The sequence below is a fragment of the Podarcis filfolensis genome, assembly GCF_964270895.1.
Source record: "Podarcis filfolensis genome assembly, chromosome: Z".
In the NCBI taxonomy this organism is placed as follows: domain Eukaryota; kingdom Metazoa; phylum Chordata; class Lepidosauria; order Squamata; family Lacertidae; genus Podarcis; species Podarcis filfolensis.
In genome coordinates, this window is record NC_139617.1 from 23,160,196 (window position 1) to 23,173,444 (window position 13,249).

Consider the following 13,249-nt stretch of genomic DNA (forward strand, 5'->3'; position numbering starts at 1 on the left):
CCACTGTATAACACTTGAGGTGCCATTATGATACTGAAAAATTAATGCAGAATATTGGGAATGTTGCCCCACGTTCCTACACAGGAATGCAATTCTCTTAAGAGTTCAATTTTTATGCAAGTTCATTATCATTTATCTACTGGATATGTGAGCTTTTGGTGCACTGGGCCGAATACTTAAATGCCTCAATCAACATACTTTTGTCTCCTCTCCCCTATTAAATCGTTATGGACTGCTCTACACCAATGCATCATTTAACACTTAGATCCCTTACATTCCATATTATGCTCCTTGATGCTTTTCACAAATATGTCGGGGCTACACCATAAACCAGCCATGTCCTATTGAGCTTTACTGCTCTTCTGATTTTAGTAGCATCTGCAATATTTATCAGCATCTTACATGTGTTGAGTTTAACTAAATCAATAATTAAAGTATCGAGGGGTAAATGGCTGCAGGATAGAGAGCATGTGGAATTCCTCAACCTTTTAACCACAACACATGGCTTGCTTTTTCGTCTCCTGTAAAGTGTTTCATCAAATATATTCACCTCTTGCCTATATTTGGAAGGTTTATGCTATGGTCTATTTATGTGAGACATTATCTTAGCCTTCTGCTTTCACTGAATATTGAATGCTGGTTCATATATATTAAGGAACAAATCGTGTTTCCTTGACTAACTTTGTATTTCCAATTCCTTGGCTTGCTTTCTACAATTGATGCTGAGGTTTCTAAGAATACTAAATACCTGTAAAGATACCAAAGTTTTCTCAAGCTGCTAAACAAAGGAGGGGTAGTTGACATGGTACCCTCCAGATGTTGCTGGACTGCAGCTCTGAACATCTTTGACAACTGGCCTTCCTGAGTAAGGCTAATGGGAGTTGTTGTCCACAATAACTGGAAAATACCATGTTGATTACTCCAGGCATGGAACATAGACACTGGCTAGCCCAGGACTGAAGGGCTTGCAGGGATTTGAGGAGTCTCTGGAGGCAACACTGGAAAGAAAAATATGTAGTAAACTTTATACACAAAGAAAAAAGGAGATCCTCCCCCCACCAATATACAATATACAGAAAGAGTCTATGAGGCCCATAAACAACGTAAAAAATTACTATTGCTATTTCCAATAACATTCACTGTACAGTGGTACCTTGGTTTGCAACCATAATCCGTTCTGGAGGTCCGGTTGTAAACCAAAACAGGTTGTAACCCAAGACGCGCTTTTGCCAGTGGGGCCTCCCCACCCCCAAAAAGGGTCGTAATATAAAAAATGTTGTAATCCAAAAAAAGGGACACGCACTTCCGGGGTTGACGTGGTTGCAATCCAAAACGGTTGCAAACCAAGTTACCGCTGTGTATATATATTTGTGTGTGTGTGTGTACGTGTGTATGTATATATATATATATATATGTATATATACATATATACATATATGTATGCATATATATATTAATCCCACAATATTCTCATCTAAGATTCAGCTTCATAGGGGAATTCTGTATATTCAGTTCATTCAGTGGCCTTTTGACTACAATATGAGTCTCTCTCGCATGTGTTTTTATGTAGCATTGTTGCAATTTATATCATACAGTACACACTTTTATGCATTCCTGTTACTATAGATTGTATTGCTTTTTCCAGCAATAACATCCACTGTTTATTATATTCTTCACGGTCCCCATTGACTTTGTGTGTGGTATTTTTGAATAGCTAGCTTTATAAAAATGAGTAAACACTCTGTATGAAGATAGAAAAACTTCAGCTCCCATTGCCCTCCTAACTAAAGCGCAAGTCCAGCAAAGAGTTACTCTTTCATCATGGTTACAGCTAAATCTTTGTAACACATGCAATAATGATTAGGAATAGTAGGCATATCTCATTAGAAGAAAAAGAAAAATCAAAGTCACACATCCTGACCATTGGACAAGCTTTATAAACATTTGGAGAAGCTTGGTAGTTATCTACTAGGAAGCTAAGATCACGCTCCTTTTTATCATTTTCATCATTCTACTGCCAAGATCACATTGCAATGCCTGCATGTCAAACGATGAAACACTGGGCAATATGGTGCCTCAGTGTTACGACTGCCAAGGGGGAAATTTCATCAACCTGCAACAGTTAGCCATCCCTCTCCTGGCCTCCCCTTTATTGTTCATCCCTTGGAACTAATGGAAACAGCACATGGTGCCACCATCACTTCCAAAGGAAGAAAAGAAGCAAAGACAGTCATTAATAAAACAAACAAAAAACAAGACAAAACAACAACAACCTAACACCAGTCATTAGAGAAAATAAAAACTGGAGACTTGAAGGCTTTCTTTTCTCATTAGACAGCAGATCTGCAGAAAACTCAGAAAAATCTCGACTCCTCCTCTCTCTCGGAAGAACACAGTTGATGGAGCAAAACATTTTTATGGATGTGAGTTGTATGGGGTGCAATCTTCAAAGAGGATCATGAGCAGCATGACTGCTGCTGCTGCTAGAAACCTGAAGTCACATTGTGAATGTTATGCTGTTTGGTTTCTTTCTTAATGTTAATGGTTCAGATTTTTTTTCCCAGAATCATGGAATATGGGTGGGCAACAATGGGCTGTGAGAAGGACCTTGCTCTTCCCCGTTTTACTTTATCTGCTGGAAATGACTGGTCTGAAGATGATAGCATGGTATTGGATCCTGGAGGCAGCTGATCGTAGATAGATAGCGGGATAGGCAGGTAAGTGCAGTAGGCAGGCAGGTACTTCTTTGCATCAGCCACTGGCCTTTGAAATGCGAGTTAGAAGAAACAATACATACTCAAACAACCTAAACAGGTAAAATTGCCGAACGAAATTAAAACACCAGTCACTGCAATCTGAGTAAAAATACAAGCGTAAGAACACTACTGAGAAACTGAAATTACCAAGCTCAAATAGAATTTTCAGATTAGCCACCTAATAAACTATAAGTAAGAATGGAGTAATTAACTCTTTAAGTTACTCACTCTGTACCAAGAGCAAAATGCTGATACATGAACAACAGTTCCAGCACTTCTCTTTCTCTCTATCTGGTATCTGAAGAAGTGTGCATGCACACGAAAGCTTATACCCAGAACAAACTTAGTTGATCTCCAAGGTGCTACTGGACAATTTTTAATTATTTATTTTGGCTGCATCAGGCCAGCACGGCTACCTACCTGAATCGCTCTCTGTATGTATGTACACATCTGGTTTTGCAATGGGATTCTCTTACAATGACCTTCCAGCCAGTGGCATAGTGTGTGTGGGGGGGTACTAAGGGGGCCATTGTCCTGGGTGCATTTTTTGGAGGTGGCGCAACCAGGTGGCCCCACCATCAGAGCCTAGCTTCGGCGTGTGAGGGAGCTGTTGAGGCAGCTTCCTTGTATCCAACTGCAGCTTCACTCCCAGGTCAGTTCTGACCCGGGGGCGGAGTGGAGAGTTGGCAACAGAGAGCTGCTGCCCCTCTCCTCTACTGGGCTGTGGCAGGCTGCAGTGGGCTTCTTCCATGCCTTGCGCCCCTTGGGGATGCTCCCTGCGAATGCACCCAGGGCAGCAGAAGCATACGCTCCGCCACTGCATCCAGTAGTGCTGAAGGAATTCCATTCAGTCATGCACATATATGATCAGTAGTGGTGCATTTGGTAGAATGGTGCCACCTTCTCATCACCTGTGTCACAGCTGTTTGCCTGGACTGGGGTGGCAGCAGGGAGGGGCATGTAGCTGCACTTGCTGTATTATCTGATTGACAGCGGCTGTCCCACTTGTGCAACCATGTTGCATTGGCTTCACCATCACCCTACTTTTTATTCAGGAAGCAAGAGCAATAAAATAAAATAAAATGCTGCCCTACTTCACTATGCACTGCTACTGTCTACAATGCACCCAAAGAGGCTGTGAATCATGGGTGACAATGACATTCAAGTATACGCTAAGGGAAAAAGCATAAGGCATTGTATAATCATTCTATTAATTTCTCTTGATGTCATTGTGTAAGTATCGTCTCAAGGATACATTTAAGTGGGGAAAATCTTATAGCTGTGTTATAGAAATACTGTTTAGGAAGCTGATAACACTATACTTATGCCTGTATCTGCATCACCACCTACAACACAGCACATATTGAAATCAATGAATGCAGTGTGTGTGTGTGTTTGAGTATAACTCCTGTTATTTCTCCCCCTCTAGTTTTCAACCATTTCAAATTCTGACCTTACACTGGTAAATTTAAGGTTACCTCTTTTCATTGTGCTTTCAGGTATGAATTTCCAACCTGTTTCAACTTCAGATCCAGCTTCAGAGACAGAAACTCTTTTTCCTGAAGAACATAACAATGAAAACGACATGTTGAGAGAGACTCCATAGTACCAGATTGCTTTCAAAGCATCTTTCAACGCTGTAAAGTGAGAATTTGCAAAGTAGTTTGATTCTACAACAAGTGGGTCAGGAGCAAACTCTGTTGAATTCATTGGGGCTTATCCCTGGTAAATGAAGTTAGGATTGCAGTCTAAGTCAGCCTCCTCCACCCTGATGCCCTCCAAATGTTTTGAATTACAAGGTCAGTCAAACATCTGGAGGATACCAAGTTTGGGATGTATATCTAAATGTTAGGCAATGTACACATATATTTAGGTGGCACAAATTATAACAGCTTATTTTGTGTTTATTTAGAAAAAGAGGGAGTAGACAGTCCAACTTCCATGCTGTGACCCTCCAGATGCCAGTGGTTTCCAACTCCCATCAGCCACAGCCAGCATAGCTAATGGCCAGGGAAGATGGGAATTGAACAATATTTGGAGGGTCACATGTTCCCCATCCTGGCAGGATAATCAGGGAAAGGGTCAGATGAATCTTCCAGATCAGAATTCCATAGGCTGAGGACACTTCCAGACTTGCTACCTTCAGATGGGATTCAGCCACAACCAGAAAATTCAGGCTGCAGAATTATTGGTGATTGGGAGGTCCTCTGCAACAAAACTACTTGCCCAAAAGTTTATATTTGTTGTGGTAAGGAAAGTGAAGGGAAAATGCATAGCAAAATTCATAACCTATGTTATGAAGCAACATAATCTAACCTCCTTGCAAACAAATCAGAAGGAATGCTAATTATATAGCCAACATCATCTAATAGCCCTATAAATAAATAAATATTTTCAGGACAAATACTTACTAAATAGCCAACATCATTTAATCTCCCTATAAACAAATCAGGATGAATGCTCAATAAACAGGTCACCTGGAAGCATTCTGGGTGCTATAACTGAGGTACTCTGTCCTGCCTGCCAACAAACCATGCATTGGTGAGGCTCAGAGCAGGGCCTGCACTAAAGATCTGAGTAGGTGGGTAGGAACACATGGTTGGAGGTGAGCCTCAATATGTTGACACTAACTACTTAAGGCTTCAAAGATAATGGATGGCAATTTGAATTGCAAACAGACTCAGAAACAGACCAGAGACTGGCATTACTGTTCACCTTTAGACAATGTACACGTAATCTGAAATATTCCGGAAAGTGGGTCAAACAGCTTCCATCTGATGGCATATCTGCTTCTTACTTTGTAACCATATATTCACAGTTTTTTAAAAGTCAAAACCTTCCACATGGACTGGCTTACATGATGACTTGTAAAGTGTAAAAGGATGCACAAAGTGGTATCCATATTCAGACACTGAGCAAGGACCCATTATTTGGGTCTGATGAACAGAGAGAGACAGACAAAGACAGAAAAAGTTGTGGCCTCATCACCAGCTAGCTGTCTAGAGCATAAATGGTGGAACACCAAACCCAAAGTTCCTAAATAGCATAGAGAATTATGTTTCAGCAACCCACTATGACATGTCTGCTAGGGATTTTTCAGATTGTCCGGAAACATCTGCTGTGTGCATAATTCTTTAACTATCTATCATCACCATCCTCTATTACAATTATACTTGAGGATGCTGTGAGTAATAAAAAGAGGAGCTTTTGATTGCTTATGGAGAGACGTGAGTTGAACATGGCTCGACCACAGGCTACAGGAAGAGCTTGAGCACAAGAAAAACCCAGTAGGACCAAATCAAAGGTCTATCTAATTCAGCATTCTGTCCCCACAGAGGCTAGACAGATGGGAAGTCCAGAAGTAGGGGGTCAGTACAATGCGCTCTTGCTATTGTTCCCCAGCAACTGGCAGTCAAAGACAAGCTATCTTTGACCCTGTAAATAACATACAATCATCGTTAGAAGTAGCCACTGGGCACTTCAAGTGCCCTCCATCACTTCCATAATAGCCTTTCCTTTTTGTCTCCCTCCCCAATAGCTTTCACAATGCAAATGAACTGAAGTGGGATTTTAATCTGTGACTATAATGAAAGGTTTCATTGCCCCACTCCCAAATGCTGAACAATTTTAATAATTGGCAATTCAACACAGGCACATTAAAATTAGGGGATCCTACACTTTACATTTTGGCATTCCTTAAGTGGGATCCATGAAGGATAAGGAGCCTGAAGTCAAGAGTGTGATCTTACGGTATTTCCATTGCAATGACTTTATCTCTTAGGCTACCGAGAATAAATTCCCAAGTATGACAGATGGAAGGCAAGCTAGTCATACTGAATATATGTGTTTGATGATGTCAGCAATACAGATTATGGCTTCTATCCAGAATAAAAAAGTGTGATAAAGAGGTTCATTTACAAAGGGAATTCAAGCAAGACCTTCTCAAGTCCACAATCACCTTCTGTCTGAATTGCTTTTCAGTTATACCTAATGCAGTTCATACATTCTTTCTTATTAAGTCACACAGAAAGAGGGGGATATTTTCCCCCCTCTTTTCTCGAAGGGTGGTTAGTTAGAGGTGTAACTGTTGAGAAGGAGTTATTGGGACATTTAAACAAAGCTCAAGAATTTCTGGTCAAAGGTGTCATAAGTTAATGAAAATCACACAGTTGGACAAAATGACTTGGAAATGTGTCCTTGTGAATAGATTGATAAAAGCCAGCCCTCAAGAGGCTGTTGATGGAATACCTTTTCAAATCACAAAATGTTGTTTTAGAGGCTTCATATTTCTTCTGCTTATGTCAGCACCACCATTGATGTATTAATGTTCCCATTTTAATAATAGTGTATAGAAATTGTAAAAGGAATTTTGCATGGATGAACGAATCAGTCTATTACACATCTGTGCAATTTTCAGTTTTTAAAAAGCAAACCCATCCCTTCCCATTTCTATATTAATCTGATTTTTTAAAAAACAACAACAACAACAACCCACACAAGCATTCACTTTTATATTTAAATAGGCATCCACATAAGCACTCACATTTAAATAGGCATTTTACCCACCTCACCATATGCATTTCTATACAAAAATCATCTCAAAATAATAGATTCTTAAAACATGCTGATACACTTTGTAACCAGGAACTGCATCACAACATCTGAAGAAATGTGATATGCTATGGACAGCTCCTTTCTGACCTACGCTTTATACTCAGAGTTGTAGTCAGATCAGTTTAATTATGATAATAATTACATTCCCACCCTTCACTATAAGGTCTCAGGATGACTTACAACAATGTAATAATAAAGTAATAGTCAGTTAAAACAATTTACAGTTCGTTAGTATTGGAATTCACAAACAGCAAACTGCTCAAGCGTCATTAGAATTTTGCTGCTTTAACCACAGTCCGATGTTTAGCTGAAACCCACTTTCCTGCACTTTTCACCTAATGGTTTTGGTTAAGTAATCACATTTCATTCCTTTAAACACCACTTTTAATTGCACTAATTTTCTGATAAGTAGCTGCAATGTAATGGTGCCCTTTCCCATTTAAAACTTATTTCTGTGTTGCTTTGGCAGAGACTAGAGGAGTATTTTTCTTTTTACCAGATTACCCATCGTTTAATAATAAATAACACTGGACACTCATTAAATATAATAATAAATAACACCGGACACTCATTAAATATTTACTGCCTTTAAAGCAAGAAATCAAGCATTTTTGAAGAAGACACCAAAAGATATTGTATTCACTGGTATTCCTCAGAGTGATGGAAGACTCTGTCATCCATTGGATGGCCCTATTTACAGAACAAAAGGGAAACAGATTCTGGCAATTTCCCCTCCAGCTAATGCCCCCCTTCTGCCCCCCTCCTCTAGAGAGTTGGGGGAACTGTCAGAACTGTGTGGGAGATGACATGAAGGAGGGAAGTTAGCAAGATTTGTCTCCCCCTTCCTTTTAATGGAGGCTTCCCCTAGATAAAAGAGGCTTCTCTCAACACAGGAGACACTACCTGAGCTGGGCCTGTCATGAACTGCACTGAAGAACATGACTCAGGGGCAGATTGATAGGGGCTGTGGAATAAATATCTCCCATGTGCCTTGAGCCTACACTGGCGGAATAAGTGTTGACTCATCACACAGTTACAGACTCATTACTCAAGTTCTGAATGGCTAGCAGCAGCTGTTTGGCAGAGCTCTAAAGCAAAAAAAGAAAGAAAAAAAGGACCTTCTTGGTGGCTGCTCCCAGACTCTGGATTTTTTTTTTTAATAAAATATTTATTGAGATTTTAAAAAAAACATAGGTTTACAGAATACAAAAAAAAAAACCATAGAAAAAGAAAAAGGTAAAAAAAGAAAACATACAAAAATACATAAAAAAGAAAAAAGAATAATAAAAATACAAAATACAAAAAACGGATAAATAAATAAAAAGTTAAAAATAAATCCATTTTTTATAACTTTAAACTCATTAGCTTGTTTCCTTGACTTCCTCACACCTCCCCTTTTCGTATTCCCATTTCAATAATCAGATCAGCAAATCCTTACCCTCTTTCATTTATCTTAACTCTATATCTTAACATATTATAGCTCTATATTTTCATCCCTTATCAACTCATTTTTGCATATTCTCACTAACTTTGTTGCTAGTGCGTCTTGTTTTCAATCCAACATCATTTTTAACATTCATTAATTTTACAATGTTTCTGAAGATAGTCTTTAAATTTCTTCCAATCTTCTTCCACCAACTCTTCTCCCAGGTCTCGGATTCTGCCAGTCATTTCCGCTAATTCCATATAGTCCATCACCTTCATCTGCCACTCTTCCAGGGTGGGTAAATCTTGTGTCTTCCAATACTTTGTAATGAGTATTCTTGCTGCTGTTGTTGCATACATGAAGAAAGTTCTATCCTTCTTTGGCACCAACTGGCCGACTATGCCCAGGAGGAAGGCCTCTGGTTTCTTCAGGAAGGTATATTTAAATACCTTTTTCATTTCATTATAGATCATCTCCCAGAAAGCCTTAATCTTTGGGCACGTCCACCAAAGGTGAAAGAATGTACCTTCATTTTCTTTACATTTCCAACATTTGTTGTCGGGCAAATGATATATTTTTGCAAGCTTGACTGGTGTCATGTACCACCTGTATATCATTTTCATAATATTCTCTCTTAAGGCATTACATGCCGTAAATTTCATACCGGTGGTCCACAACTGTTCCCAGTCAGCAAACATAATGTTATGACCAATATCTTGTGCCCATTTAATCATTGCAGATTTAACCGTTTCATCCTGTGTATTCCATTTTAACAGCAAGTTATACATTCTTGAAAGTATCTTAGTTTTGGGATCTAACAGTTCTGTTTCCAATTTTGATTTTTCCACCTGGAAGCCAATTTTTTTGTCCAAATTATAGGCCTCTCTTATTTGATAATAATGAAGCCAGTCTCGCACTTTATCTTTTAATTTCTCGAAACTCTGCAATTTCAATTTATCTCCTTCTTGTTCCAATATTTCCCAATATTTTGGCCATTTGGCCTCCATACTGAGCTTTTTCTGAGCCTTCGCTTCCATTGGTGACAACCACCTTGGGGTTTTATTTTCCAGTAAGTCTTTGTATCTTATCCAGACATTAAACAATGCTTTCCTGACAATATGGTTTTTAAATGCTTTATGTGCTTTAACCTTGTCGTACCACAAATATGCATGCCACCCAAAAACATTGTTAAAACCTTCTAAGTCCAAAATGTCCGTGTTCTCAAGAAGCAGCCAGTCTTTCAACCAGCAGAATGCTGCTGATTCATAGTAAAGTTTAAGGTCTGGCAGGGCAAATCCGCCTCTTTCCTTTGCATCAGTTAATATTTTAAATTTTATTCTGGGCTTCTTGCGCTGCCAGACAAATCTAGAAATATCTCTCTGCCACTTCTTGAAACAGTCCATCTTGTCCAGAATTTGCAATGATTGAAATAAAAATAACATTTTTGGCAATACATTCATCTTTATAGCTGCAATTCGACCCAACAAGGAAAGCTTCAAATTTGACCATATTTCTAAGTCTTTTTTCACTTCTGTCCAACATTTCTCATAGTTATCTTTAAATAAGTTTAAGTTCTTAGCAGTCATATTAACCCCCAAATATTTAACTTTCTTAGCTAATGTTAAACCAGTCTCCTTCTGAAACCTCTCTTTCTCAATCGGTGTTAAGTTTTTCTCAAGAACTTTAGTTTTTGACTTGTTCAGTTTAAATCCTGCCACATGACCAAATTCTTGAATCAGTTCTAATAGTCTCTTCGTACTAGATTCTGGCTCCTGTAGCATCAAAACTAGGTCATCTGCAAAAGCTTTCAATTTATATTGTTTGGCTCCAACCTGGATACCTTGAATCAGACGGTCCCTTCTAATCATATTTAACAGAACCTCCAGGACTGAAATAAAAAGCAATGGGGAAATTGGGCAGCCTTGTCGTGTCCCTTTCTCCATCTTAAATTACTCTGTCATCACATTATTGACTATTAACTTAGCCTTTTGTTCTGAATAAATTGCACTTATACCATTTTCAAACCCTTGACCCACCCCCATCCCCCGAAGGTTTTTCTTCATAAAATTCCAAGAAATATTGTCAAAGGCTTTCTCCGCATCTATAAAAATTAGAACTGCTTTAGTATTAATGTTCACTTGCAACTTCTCCAATATGTTAATTATGTTCCTCATGTTCTCAGACAAGTGTCTACCTGGGAGAAAGCCAGCTTGGTCCTTATGTATCTCTTCCACTAATACTTTTTTAAATCTATTAGCCAAAATATCGGCAAAAATTTTGTAATCCACATTAAGCAGGGATATGGGGCGGTAGTTCTTAAGTTGTGTCTTCTCAGACTCTGTTTTCGGTATAAGTGTAATGTAAGCTTCCTTCCACGACTCTGGCGCTTTTCCCCCCTCCAAAATTTCATTACAAACTTCCTTCAGTGGCTGAATTAAGCAATCTTTCAAAGATCTATAGTATTTTGAGGTTAAGCCATCCGGCCCTGGAGATTTACCCAACTGCATATTCTGAATGGCACCTTCTACCTCCTGTTCTGTAATTTTGTAATTCAGCATTATCTTATTTTCTTGAGAGATTTTTTGTAATCCATTTGTTTTTAAAAATTGGTCTATATCAAACTCTTTCTGTGGCCCTTGTGTATATAACTCTTTAAAATACCCCTGGAAGCATTTTCTAAGTTCCACTGGATTCTGAATGTTCTTTCCTTCCACTTCCAAATTAGTGATAGTATTAAGCTTTTGTCTTTTTTTCATTTGCCAAGCTAACAATTTTCCACATTTATTAGCTGATTCAAATGTCTTTTGTCACATTTGTTTGATTTTCCATTCAATTTCCTGGTTCATCATCTTCATATATTGCACTTGATATAACTTTATATCTCTCAGAATCTCTTGTGACTTTGGTTTCGCTCTTAGTCTCTTCTCGCCCTCCTTTATTTTTTCTAAAATTTTATCTTTTTTTTCCATTTTGGGCTCTCTTCTTTATTGTATTCTGTTGAATCAGAAACCCCCTCATAACTGCTTTGCTTGCGTCCCAGATTATTCTTTTATCAGTAGTAGTATTCAAATTTATCTCAAAAAAGTCTCTCAAGGTTTTTTGGGCCTTCTTGATAACCTCTTTATCTCTAAATAAGGTGTCATTCATCCTCCATCTGAAGGAACTGCTTGGTGTTAGTTTCAACTCCATTTTCACAGCATTATGGTTGGAGCAAGTTTTTGGGCAAATTTCCACTTTTCGAGTCTTAGATGCCAGTCCTCTAGTTATCCATATTTGGTCAATTCTTGTCCATGTCATTTTGGCTTCAAAGAAGAATGTTCCCTCTCTTCCTAGGGGGTTCTTAATTCTCCAAATATCAACCAAGTCCATATTGTCAGTCAGTTCAAAAAAGGTTTTTGGTAGTCTGCCATCTTTAGTTACAATCTGTCTCTGCGACTTGTCCATATTTGTAGATACCACTCCATTCATATCTCCCATCATAATGATGTTGTGATCCATATAATCTAACAATGTCTCGTGCAATTTCTTAAAAAATTCAGATTTCCCCTCATTTGGTGCATAAACTCCTACTATTAAAATTTTTTCTCCTTGTGATTGAATTTCGATTGCCACAAATCTTCCTTGATCATCTTTAAAAATAAATTTCGGTGACAGGCTCTCTTTGGCGTAAATTACAACTCCTCTCTTTTTAACCTTATCCGATGAAATAAACTCTTGTCCCAATCTTTTATTAATCAATACTTTCCTGTGTAGCCTTATCACATGTGTTTCCTGTAAACAAATTAAGTCCAATTGTTCCTTTTTCAATAAATGAAAAACTTTCCTCCTCTTCTCCGGGGAGTTAAGTCCATGAATGTTCCAACTTAATAATTGCAGAGACATGATGTATTTATTCTACTTTCCTCCGACTGCTCCCAGTAATTCCTCTTGTTCTGACGGTGGTATCACTTTTTCTAATTTGTCCAATCCCGAAGGTGGTGGTACTATGCCTAGTACTCCTGGTTTTAAAGCTCTTAGCTCTTCTAGAACTTCTTTTTGCAAGTCTTCTTCATGGTCTCTCAGGAATTTTTCCTTGTCTTCCACTGATCTTATTTTGAACTTTTTTCCTTTAAAGGCAAAGGATAGGCCTTGAGGGAATTCCCACCTGAAAGCAATTCTGTTACTTCTCAACAAGGCCACCAAATCTCCGTAGTTAGTTCTAAGATCCAATAAGTATTTCGGAATATCCTTGAATATCTCCACTCTTGAATCTTTTATTTCCAAGGTCTTCTGGACCAAGGTCTTCTTTCGTTCGGAGGGTAACCAAACAGTCTCTCGCTCTGTTCTTTCTCCCTCCTCTTCCAAGTCTAAAAGCACTTACTATCTTGAAGTCTTGCTTAGCATCCAAATTCCAAAATTCTGCAAATTCCTTCGTAAGAAAGTCAGTCAAACTGTCTTTTTTCCAATTCAGGGA

The 13,249-nt window shown here is 38.5% G+C and overlaps 1 long non-coding RNA gene across 1 annotated transcript in view; it reads right to left on the reverse strand.

The window, feature by feature from the left end:
- Window positions 1-748: 748 nt before the first annotated feature.
- LOC310754396 overlaps window positions 749-13,249 on the reverse strand; it is a 215,624-nt gene continuing 203,123 nt past the window's right edge. The window contains exons 3-4 of the long non-coding RNA XR_014543797.1: window positions 4,235-4,315; window positions 749-998 (exon numbers count right to left, since the gene is read on the reverse strand). This is a non-coding gene — a long non-coding RNA (uncharacterized lncRNA). The remainder of the gene's footprint in view (window positions 999-4,234; window positions 4,316-13,249) is intronic.